General features: G+C 34.8%; 1 pseudogene; it reads right to left on the bottom strand.

The window, feature by feature from the left end:
• Positions 1–6,542: 6,542 nt before the first annotated feature.
• Positions 6,543–7,769, bottom strand: LOC134243741 (complement C1q-like protein 3; annotated as a pseudogene).
• Positions 7,770–12,324: the final 4,555 nt, after the last annotated feature.

The following is a 12,324-nucleotide window of genomic DNA, read 5'->3' as shown; positions in this document are numbered from 1 at the left end:
TCGGTAATCCTTCTCGTGCAAAGGAGGTTTTCCACGCCCCACAGAGGGATTCGAACTTGGACGTAACGATTAACTCCTTACATGCACTAAGAGAGACGCTCTAACCACTGCAACCTTGCAAAAGAATATTTTTTCTTACAAATAAAGTAATAAATACTTAAATACTTTAGGATTTGGGAAACTGTAATAATGTTAAATTGCACTACAATGTAGTTTCAATCAATTTAGACACAAGAGATAATATTTTTAATTATGTTTCACAATAATATGTCAAGTCTTGTTCTTGATTTATGTAGTTGAATATACGTATGGAGAACATAAATGTCATGTAATTAAGACAGCTTCATTTTAAGTATTTAAATCGGCTTTAGTAGTGTAACATTATATAAACATGTATTCGTATGACCCTTATAAACATAAAGCTAAACAGTTATTCTTAAAAAAGTTTCCTTTAAAATTAAAAATAATAAATTTAGTTATCCTCTTTTTTTCTTACATACCGGTAACTGTTTGGGATCTTTTAGACATTTCCTTGCCTAAAAACGTTTACATTAATACATAGATCCGTGTCGCACTTTGATACATGTACCCTTTGATGCATAACTTTTTTTCGTGGTATCCGAAAAAGGAGAATAAAACGTTTGGGTTCTAAACGCATTTTAAAACTTTTTTTGAAGTAAAACAAACAAAAATCAATAATGAATACGGAAATTTTTCGTCGTCAAACACAGTATAAGGTGTAACCTCGACACCGCTGATATGCAACTTGACAGACAAATGATAGCATGCGATACGTAACTCTTTTACCTTCTCATGTTAAAAACAATGTTTTAATTTTCCTTTCTGTAAGAGGATATTCTGAGCAGATTTATGGTTCCCTTTTTTTAAACAAAGTCTAGGATTATTTTCCCCGTAAGATCTATTAATCAGCTGAGAATAAAAAAACCCCGACATTATCAAACATCGCCAACTCTGATTTCCATAATGCAAAATGCAACTTGCTTCTGCTGTTATACATGCTATTTACGTCAGAGTTCCATAAACAAAAAAAAATGAAAATATAAATAAGCTTAAATTTCTGTGTAAAGAATCTTACAAATATATCAAAATAAAGTTTCTATGATAGAATTTGTAGGCCGTTTGGAGCAAGACTGTCATAGATAGCAACTGCAGCTGACAACTAAGAACGATTGATCAATAAGTTCTTATACCTGATAAGATTTGAACTTATTATTTATTTTTTTCCTTTTTAAAAATTTTTTTAAAGACGATTAATGTTTTTTAAACCAGGCGCAGTCATTTTAAACGTATGATAAAAAGCATTTGAAATTGAAAAAGCATTCCCCCCCATACCGGAATATCATTTTCTTTTAAAGTTTATTTCACAATTGACCCTAAAAATTGTCCCAAAGATATGGACATTTTAGTCATTACTTAATTAAGAATATAATGTGTTGGAATTTAATCTGTCTTACAAAGAAAGAACTGCCATTAGACAAACATGTATGCTTTGATCAGAGCAGCTCATTTTACATGGTTTAAAAACACTTTCATTTAAAAAACAATGTTTCATGTACACGATATTATAAAACAAAAATCTAAGAGAAAATGGGGTCCTTAGTAGGGGACATGTATTGCTTATGCAATACTCTCAGAATGTCTAAAATAGTATTATACATATAATACCCCCCCCCTAAAGCAAGATGCTGCGCTCGTTTGTGTTTCAATTAGGGGGGTAAAAGACCCCGGGTTTAAACCCGGGGACTCGATGAACGTCCACGTATTGAATTAAAAAATTTGGTTTCGGATGAAATTTTTAATATTTCTAAGCTTATTTATTAATGCATTAAAAAATTGGTTTTAAAACGTAAAATGTTCAGGCACTTGTACCTACAGTAATTAGGGTTTTCTGCGCCGCTAAATGACCGTTATCGCCCGTGGCAGTGCTTATACAGTAATTACCTTAACCGGGCACCTGCTACCTACCTGGCTTTTCTCACCTTCGGCTGTCTTCTACCCTTATTATACCCGCACTTTCTAAAGAAAGTTGGGTCTATTGTATTCTGTATTCATGTCCGTCTGTCACACTTTTCTTCCTTGAACTCCTCTTACATTTTACACGGTCACTCATCTTTTGGGAGATGGTTGGTGGTGTCATGTAGATGTGCAGTAAGGTTTCGGAATTTTGATTTTGCCCCGGGGGTTCAAATGGGGGTCGAAAAATGACGTTTTTTATGCAAAAAGCCCCGTCTTCCCTGAACTCCTTCTACATTTTACTCAGCAGCCTAATCGTCTTTTGGGAGATGGTTGGTGGTGTCATGTAGATGTGCAGTAAGGTTTTAGAATTTTGATTTTTCTCCGGGGGGTCAAATGGGGGTCAAAAATGACGTTTTTTATGCAAAAAGCCCCGTCTTCCCTGAACTCCTTCTACATTTTACTCAGCAGCCTAACCAGCTTTTGGGAGATAGTTGGTGGGGTGATCATGTAGATGTGCAGTAAGGTTTTGGAATTTTGATTTTGCCCCCGGGGGTCAAATGGGGGTCGAAAATGACATTTTTTAAGCAAAAAGCTCCGTCTTCCCTGAACTCCTCTTACATTTTACTCAGCAGCCTAATCATCTTTTGGAAGATGGTTGGTGGGGTCATGTAGATGTGCAGTAAGGTTTTGGAATTTTGATTTTGCCCGGGGGGTCAAATGGGGGTCAAAATGATGTTTTTATGCAAAAAGCCCCGTCTTCCCTGAACTCCTCTTACATTTTACTCAGGAGCCTAATCATCTTTGGGAGATGGTTGGTGGTGTCATGTAGATGTGCAGTAAGGTTTCGGAATTTTGATTTTGCCCCGGGGGGTCAAATGGGGGTCAAAATGACGTTTTTTATGGAAAAAGCCCAGTCTTCTCTTAAACTCCTTTTTTGTTTTAAACAGTGGTCTTATCCTGTTTTGGGAGAGTTCACTCTTTTGAAATTTTGTTAAAACATCAAGGTCAAGGGGTAAAAAATCATAGCATGTTGGGAAACATCTTGTTATGGGTATTGTTCACTTGAAATGTGAAAGTCGAATCTCTTCTCAATGAAAAGGAAATACAACATTAATGAAAACTAAGTTAAACTTCAAGGTCAAGGTCACAGAGTCAAAAAGTCATGATACATTTGGAAAGGTCTTATCACAGGTAATATGAATGCCCTTTCATTTATCTTTCAAAATGATCAATTTAAAGCAATTAATTTGTTTATGAATACAGGATGAAACATCAAGGTCATGGGTAATAAAAATCATCATGTATTAGAATGGTATTGTCCCATTTAATACTAATACACATGTTTAATATAAAAGTCCTGTCTCTTCTCATTCAAAATATACAACCATGATGACCAAGGTTAAATTTATTGTGACAGATGGGCAGATTAACAAACAAATGAGATTTAATGTACCCTACCTTTAGCGAAAATGGGGACAATAAATGTCTTTGCTGTTCTTGAGAATAAGATTTATGTTGGAAAAAGTCCCCTGCATATTTAAATGTAAATTGGTTGAAATTGGCCCAGTGGTTCTTAAGAAGTTAATGTGAAATGTTTGCAGACAAACAAATGGACAACAGAAATCAGTACATTTCAGAAAACAGTATGCTTATAAATAGTTAATCAAGGTGCTTTGGGTAGCAAAATAAAGCTAAACTGGTATATATCTAATTCATCCGCAGAGCTTAGTATATTTTAATATGCACAACCTTTTCAACTCTTATCATAATTATTGTTTAAAATTTATATCACCATGTTTCATTCAAGGGAGAACTAGAGATATGACCAGATGTATATCTGTTGAATATAAAATAAGTACATGTATACTGTGTTTTTTTTTTTTTAGTAATTTGTTTGTTTGTTGTGACAGCAACTGTTATGGCAGCTTTTGGCAAAGGTTGAAGTTTCTGAAATGTAAGTCAAACTCCAAGGTCAAGGTCAAAGGGTCAAATTGTTGGTATCAAAAGTCTTGCCACAAGGAATACACATGTGAAAAAAGAGAGAAATCCATAGAACTTCCTCACCTGTTCAAAAGTTATTGCCAAGGTTAAAGTTAAATTGGGTTCAACTCTAAGGTCTAGGTCAAGAATAATTATACCTGTTGAAAGTTCACAATGATTACACATGTTAGAGCATGAAAGTCCTAGCACCACCTGTTCAAAACTTAGGCCAAGTTTAAGGTATTTTTCTTGTAAAAGTGGGTCAAACTCCAAGGTCAAGAGATAGAAGAGGTCAAAATTGGTGGTACCCATTAAAAGGTTTTGCCAAAAGAAATTTACCTATGAAATATTGAAGCCATGTGTATAGCCCAATCCACTTAAAACTTATGGGCAAGGTTAAAGTTTCTGTGGACAGACAAACATACATAAACATAGGAAACAAAATATGTATTTATAGTCAAATGAAAAAATTTTCTACTATTATGGAGTCATAAGATCAATTGTCATTTCAGCTACAGGGAGTCAGTGGCTAGGGAGATCAGACCCCCCCCCCCTGGAATTAGCAGTTATTTAAATAAGACTATGTACTGTAGAGAATAAAAATGACTTTGGACGTCCTGCCCCTTAGAAAACAGGGACTCCACTATCATTGTTTTTATTATTATTTTTTATTTGCTTCTCAGGAAATCTTGGGCTGATTTTTTTGACTGAGGTGTGACACCTCCCCTCCCCTTCCTGAAAAAAAAATTCTGGATCTGCGCCTGTATATACTGAATGTCCGCAACGGGAGATAACTTGACAATGTGAAATTTGTCGACTGTGGCATGCGATGATCTTTGACCCTTTTTGAACTTCAACCTAACCATTTGCATTTATTTATTTTTATGCAATCTATACTAAATCTTGTACTTACCGAATGTCATAGGTCGTGACAACAAATTCATGAAATATAAGCCATATAATCCAATTAAAACACAAATGATTTTAACTGACCACACAGTCACTGCATCGTCAGCATACATGTGCTACATAATCTCATTCGACAAACCTTTGCTGATTCCGTTGCCAGTATGAATCGGCCGAGGTGTGCCGAGAGGTGATATCTATAAATATGATAATGGGTGACGCAAACCCAATGTGAATGTAGAAAATAAGATGTTCACACGTAAAACTGTTTAGTACAAGAGCAAATTTCAAACTATCATAATAAACTATGTTTTAACATAACTTTGCCATCTAGGTCTATTTTTTAAAAATGTGAGAGTGAGAGAGTGTGTGTGTGTGGGGGGGGGGGGACAGAGAGAGAGAGAGAGAGAGAGAGAGAGAGAGAGAGAGAGAGAGAGAGAGAGAGAGAGAGAGAGAGAGAGGCATTGACAAATTAATCGGGTTGTATTTTCAATGGGTTTTTTCCCGACCAAGTACTAAAATCAGTTTGCACATTTTGATAAATTCATCAAAAACGCTTTAAATTTAAAAAGTTCCAAATTATGGGCAAAATCTGAATCTAATTAAGTAATTTACTTTAATCATTAATTAAATTCTGTTATTTCAGACTGGTAATGAATTAAATTCAAAATACATATGTGAGGCTCATAGATCATATGGTCACCTGAAATTTTATGTTCAATTTGACGAATACATGTACGGTGATAATTATAGAATTATTTTGACTTCTTCCTTGGAAAGTCCAATATGAAGGAGTGTGTATTTAGAGACAAACACCATAGTGCGGGTATTACTGTCTCATGACAGCATCTAGTGTTTAGTTTGCTCTAAGTATTTTTTTCATTGAACATCGTTTAAGGTCTATTATGTTTAAATAAATTAGATAATTTGGTCCTCAAGAAGCCTAAATTCTCGGGGAAAGAGACAGACGATATTGCACGTGCAATTGTTAATATGGATCCGTTTGATTACGTGCCAATTACTGCAAATGGCTGAATGCAAAGGCTTTAAAAATCTTATATCCATCGTTGCACCAACTAGGATCGAAAAGTGTACGGAGATCGTTAATCCGCTCTGTCATAGGAAAACTTGATCAAGTTGATGCTGTACATGTAGCTCTGACGACTTATCACGTGGACGTCAAACCCATCAAAGAGTAACATTACAATTAAGAAACAGAATTTTTTTAACAAAACCACTGTGAACCATTTATGATTTTATTTCTCGTATTTATTTGATAAATAAATTGAACTTTAAAAGAAATGTTAGATTAAATTTCGTTGGGCACACAGTGGTCATAATTGTTACAACACATTTACAGGTAAACCTCCCATCAGACCATGTGGTTTTATTTCTACAAGAGTTTACAATATTTTACAGTTATTAATTTACATGTTCATATTTATTTAGACTTTTACCGAGTACCCAGGTACTCGATCGGAAAAACGTCCGAGTAACCGAGTATTAAAACTTGACCGATTGAACATCCCTAGTTTCAATATACACTGTATTTTTCATGTTGACATTAAAAGTTGCATGTCGATTGCTTGTATTTAGGCTCCGAATTTACCACAATTAAACATATAAAAAGTCTCAAGATAAAAAATATATATTTTTAAGAAAGTATCTTTTAATTCCTTTTGTGTATATTCAATTTATTTTCATTGTTTTAATGACATGATAGACACCATCCAGAGAAGGTGGACCTCATTAAGTTGTCGCTTCTAATAGATCCATGGGGGGCATACGTTGAATGAGTTCTCGTATAAATGACGTCATTCTTTTGGACAGAGAGTACAACTGTTCCGTTACTCCTGCGTAGTCACCTCCACCTTGTACGAATGTCGCCCCAACTGGTTGGCTGTTCTGTGTGATTTCAATAGACATATACTGACCGGAATTAGCTACTGTGAATGTGTTCCATGTAAACACGTAAACTCCATCCACAGGGGCAGTGAAGGTTCCGGAATGTTTGCTGTATCCGCTTCCAATATTGGTCACTTCATGGTCATATATAAGTGTATGATGGGCGCCTGGGTTGATTTCGTTTGCTGACATGTAGGCGTAGAAGGCCACCACAGATTCTGTAGGAGCTGGGACTATTCTGTGTACTGTAAAAAATATACAAACTGATATATGTCTGTAAATGATTTAAAATTATTTGATACACTTATTTATTTATCATGATCTAGCACATTGTAAGGTTTATGGACCTTCTGACAGCCCATTACGCTGTTCGTAAGGAGGTCAAATTTTATGAATTTATATTATATTAATGTATGTTATCTGTCCATTTCATTTTGCAAATGAATGGAATTGTTTATATAGTAGTAAAATCAGACTTCTACGATATAGTGAATTATATACTTGTATGCTAGAGAAACATGACCAATTTCTAAGAAGCCATACATGCAATTAATTTTTTTTTTTCAAAAAATGAGGGAAATATCTTTGTTATTACGTACATTTTCACTTAAGGTTGCCAGGTAGACTAATTTCACTATCGCTCCTCTTTGCTATGTTGTGTCCCCGTTGAATCAATTTCTTCTTTACTCGCAGATTTTTCTTTTGAAATGATTGACATCTTTCTTATGAATTCATCCTTTTTCTGAACATCACGTTTTAGAGTGTTAATTTCAATATCTTGTTCTGCCAGTCTCTGTTCTTGGTCTTCAACCTTCTCATTTAAAAATTGAACAAGCTTTCAAATCCTCAAACTCCTCCCGATCCACATTCCTCTGAATATTTTCTCCCGATGATATTCCAAGGATACCCAACAAGAGGATGGAAAATATCACGGAGTTTTTATATCCATCGTAAATCCGTGTGGTACGGAAAAGAATGGAAATAATGGCGTGCTTTCTTATCTTTTGAGGATTTCATGTAAAACTGGGTCATATTTACGATAACCTTAGATAGTTAAATATATTTAATGCTTTGATATGGTTAAACATATTATTCAGAAGTATTTTCTACCTGATGCACAGGACTTTTGAAAACTTATTATTTAGTATTGTTATTGTTATTTAGTAAATTAAAAAAAAAATGTTTCTGCCATTGCAAAGCAATAAACAATTGGCCCATTGGCAACACCACAGACCTGAGCACTGTGGCTGGGAAAATGCAAAACTCAATACAGTTTTGAAAAGCTTCAATACATGTGGTCCCAACCTACCCATTAAAGACAGAAGGGAATGATATGACTTAAGTGGAGTCTACTAAGAATGCTTACGTATTTCTTTGACTTGCAGTGGTTTTTTTCCCTATAAGTTTGAAATTTTCCTTTCCCCTAACCTATCCCGGGGTTATGATTTAAAAAAACTTGAATCTACACTACCTGAGGATAGATATGATCAACCATGTCTTTGATGCTCTTCATCAGATGATTTTTTAAATTTTTTTCTATTTATTTTTAAGTTAAATTTAATGTTACATTATAGTACACCCTACACACGTGGGTCATGATTCATAGAACTTTGAATATACACTACCTGAGGATACTTCCATATCAATATAACCACTAATCACTTATGGTTTTCTGTTTTCTTGAGAAGATTTTTCAAATATTTTTCTTAAATATTCCTATGTAAAATATTGATCGTCCATTGTGGCCCCAACATACCCCCGAGGTCACGATTTGAACAAACTTGAATCTACACTTCCCGAGGAAGCTTCTACGTTAGATTATCTTTCCCTACCTAGTGGTTCTTGGGAAGAATATCTTTAAACAATGGCACCAAATATTCAATATTTTTTAATTATCTCAACTTGAATGAGGGCATGGTCCTTAATTAAAAAAAAATTGAATCCTTTTACACAAGTATATTTTTTGCAAGTTTGGTTGAAATTGCCCGGTGATTTTAGAAGAGAAGTAAAAATGTGAAAAGTTTACAGGCGGACGGACAGTAAGACGGTTGGACAGATGGACTTTAGACAAATGAAATCAGAATAGCTCACTGGAGCTTTCTGCTCAGAGGGGCTAAAAATGATAGATGATTTTAAAGAAGTAGAAATGTACGAGAGGTTATCAGGAAGTTTGAGAACAATAGCTACATAAACATAGCCACAATTAAGATCAGAATGAAATTCGATACATATATAAGTCATACAGAAGTTCCATAAATAGCACATAATAAAGTATGTTTTGCGTCATGATTGTGACGTCACAATGTGAAAGTTACTTCTATATGTAGGCGATTTGTGACAAAATTGTTGACACAGCCTTTAAGACTGTAAAGTTTAACGTATCAGTTGGAAATCCTTTGAATATAATAATTTATGAAAATTTAATGATGACAAAGGGCTTTCCATAAGTTTTATCATTAATTGGATGGATTGTTTTAGTGAAACAATGGAGAAGGTTAAAATACGGTTTGTTCTGTTGTCCATTGAGAGCAAGCTGGAGAAGAGAGATATGTGTCTTTGGCTGAGCAATCTATTGTGAAATATCGCTAAGTTACAGATAGAAAAAATAGTTGAATACATTGACAATAGTATATTAGGAAATCCCTAAAAAATCGTTAACTTTTGGCCTTGAGCATATCAAATATGATTAAAACAAGGTGTCCATTCTACGTATACTGCTATTGGATAAGCGTTCTTAAGACAGGAAAATCAGGCTGTGATGTACTCCACTCTATTTCTGGAAAAGGATATTCTTATGAACCCATCCGATTTCCAAGATTGACTATATTTTGCAAGTAGAAAATATTGCATTCGTCAAGAAAATTCAGCTGTTTTTCTTGGGGCTGAGGTGTTTTCCATCAAGCAAATAGTATATAAACTGTGTCAGTATGATAGAGCATAGGTTTCATTTTTTAATTTGAAGAAATATTCTTTTCCATATATATTTAATAAGAACATGACTTTTACACTAAAATAAAAAAAATCCAATTATGGCATACGAGTATTTATCCCTTTTTATAGGATATTTTTAGAAAAAAGTGTGATGAAAATTACTCATTGACTTCAAAGCGATCAATTTTGTACAAATTCTTTTATCGTAAAATGCATATGATAGATTGTTAAAGAGTAATTTCTAAAATAGAGATTCAAATTTAAAAACAGGATTATTGTTAGAATTTTTGAAGGATTCGTGTAAAATAAACTCTAAATATCATTATACAAAGATTCGTTGGTTAGTTACAAATATAATGACAGAAAATTATTCTCCTAAATTGAAGTATTTTTAGATTATTATGATAACTCGCTACAGTTTTATTGCGATATATCGATACATATCCCTTTTCGCTCACTTGAGCCGAAGGCTCAAGTGAGCTTTTCTGATAAAAATTTGTCCGTTGTCTGTCGTTGTTGTAGTCGTTGTCGTCGTCGTCGTAGCCTTTTCACATTTTCATCTTCTTCTCAAGAACCACTGGGCTAATTTCAACCAAACTTGCCACAAAGTATCCTTGGGTAAAGAGGATTCAAGTTTGTTAAAATGAAGGGCCAAGCCCTCTTCCAAGGGAAGATAATTATGAACTAATGAAAAATTAATGGCATCTTTTAAAAATCTTCTCAGGAACCACAAGGCCAGGAAAGATGAAACTCATGTGGAAGCATCCCCAGGTAGTGTAGATTCAATTTTCTTCAAATCATGACCCCCGGGGGTAGGGTGGGGCCACAAGGGATGATCAAAGTTTTACATAGAAATATATAGGAAAAATCTTTAAAAATCTTCTTCTGATCAAGAACAGCAAAGCCATGATTGGTCATATCTATATGAAAGCATCATCATGTAGTTTAGATTCAAGTTTGTTCAAATCATGACCCCCGGGGGTAGGGCGGGACCGCAAGGGATGATCAAAGGTTCACATAGAAATATATAGGAAAAATCTTTAAAAATCTTCTTCTCAGACAAGCCATGATTTGTCATACTTGTATGCAAGCAGCCTCAGGTAGTGTAGATTCAAGTTTTTTCAAATCATGGCCCCCGGTGGTAGACCGGGCTACAAGGGACAATCAAAGTTTTACATAGAAATGTATAGGAAAAATCTTTAAAAATCTTCTACTCAAGAACAGCAAAGCCATGATTGGTCATATTTATATGGTAGCATCCTCAGATAGTGTAGATTCAAGTTTGTTCAAATCATGACCCCCCCTCGGGGGTTGGGTGGGGCCACAATGGATGATCAAAGTTTTACATAGAAATATACAGGGATTTTTTTTTTCACAGACACAGCAAAGCCATGATTAATCCTATTAGTATTGAAGCATTCTCAGGCAGTGTAGATCATTTTAGTTCCAGTCGTCACGGTCGGGGGCGGTTACAGACTTAGAGAATAAAAAGAAAAAAACAATATTTAGTAAAAGAATTATGCAGGCAACTTTGTTAGCATAGATTCAAGTATTCAAGTATGTACAAATCACAATCCCCTCAATTAGCACAGTGCACAGGTGAGCGATGTGGCCCATGGGCCTCTATTAGAATTGCTACAAAAATAGTCTGCAGAATGCTAAGATAGGACGTTGACATTTTTTCTTGTTGCGTTTTAATTAAAAACCGTTGTAAGTGATCGTGTCAGAACTGGACTTTTATCTGAAAGTATTGGAAGACCTATTTCACTACAGATGATACTTTGGAAGCAGAAGCTGCTATGGCAGTCAGCTTAGAGTTTCGCTGATGTCTTGATTGGCACAAAATAGAACAAGTTCAAACTTAAGATAATGTGCGCTTAATACGAAATAGCACAGATAACACATTTAGATTTATTTTCCATTCTTAATCAAACGGATGTGCACAGAATGAAACAAAATATATAGAAGTTTTAAAGGTTTAAAAACGCAAATCTAACCGAATCTTTCAAATTTCAAGAAATAATCCGGGAATGCATCCTATTGTGAACTATACACCTTGTAGCCTGTCTCAAATTTTATATTTATTTGCTTTAATTGCGTCCAATGGATTCTTCCTTCAACTTGTTAAATGATAATGAATGTTACAAATATATATTCATACTTTTTATTTTCATTTAATTTTTTTCGTTTAATGGCAAGACAAGCACCATCCTGAAAAAGTCGACCTCATCAAATTATCGCTTCTGATAGAGCCAACTGGAACATAAGTTGTATGAGTGCGTGTATATATGACGTCATTCCTTTGAACCGACATACAACTATTCCTGTTCTCCTCGTAATTCCTCCACCTTCAGGAAACGTTGCTCCGACTGGTTGGCTGTTGAGAGTGATTTCAATGACATATACTGACCGGAAGTTACTGTGAATGTGTTCCATGCAAACACATACACTCCATCCACGGGGCAGTGAAGATTCCGGAATTTTGCTGTATCCGTGTCCAATATTGGTCACTTCTGATCATATTTTAGTGTATGATGGCGCTCACTTTTTTCTTTCCTGACATGTAGGCGTAAAGGCAACTACAATTTGTGGGGGCTGGGACTATTCTACTATTTAAAAGTAAAG

The sequence above is a fragment of the Saccostrea cucullata genome, unplaced genomic scaffold, assembly GCF_032062105.1.
Source record: "Saccostrea cucullata isolate Sc308-1 unplaced genomic scaffold, CSIRO_AGI_Scuc_v1 ctg20945, whole genome shotgun sequence".
Lineage (NCBI taxonomy): Eukaryota > Metazoa > Mollusca > Bivalvia > Ostreida > Ostreidae > Saccostrea > Saccostrea cuccullata.
Note: the sequence above shows the minus strand (reverse complement) of the source record. Positions and strands in the feature narration are given on the sequence as shown.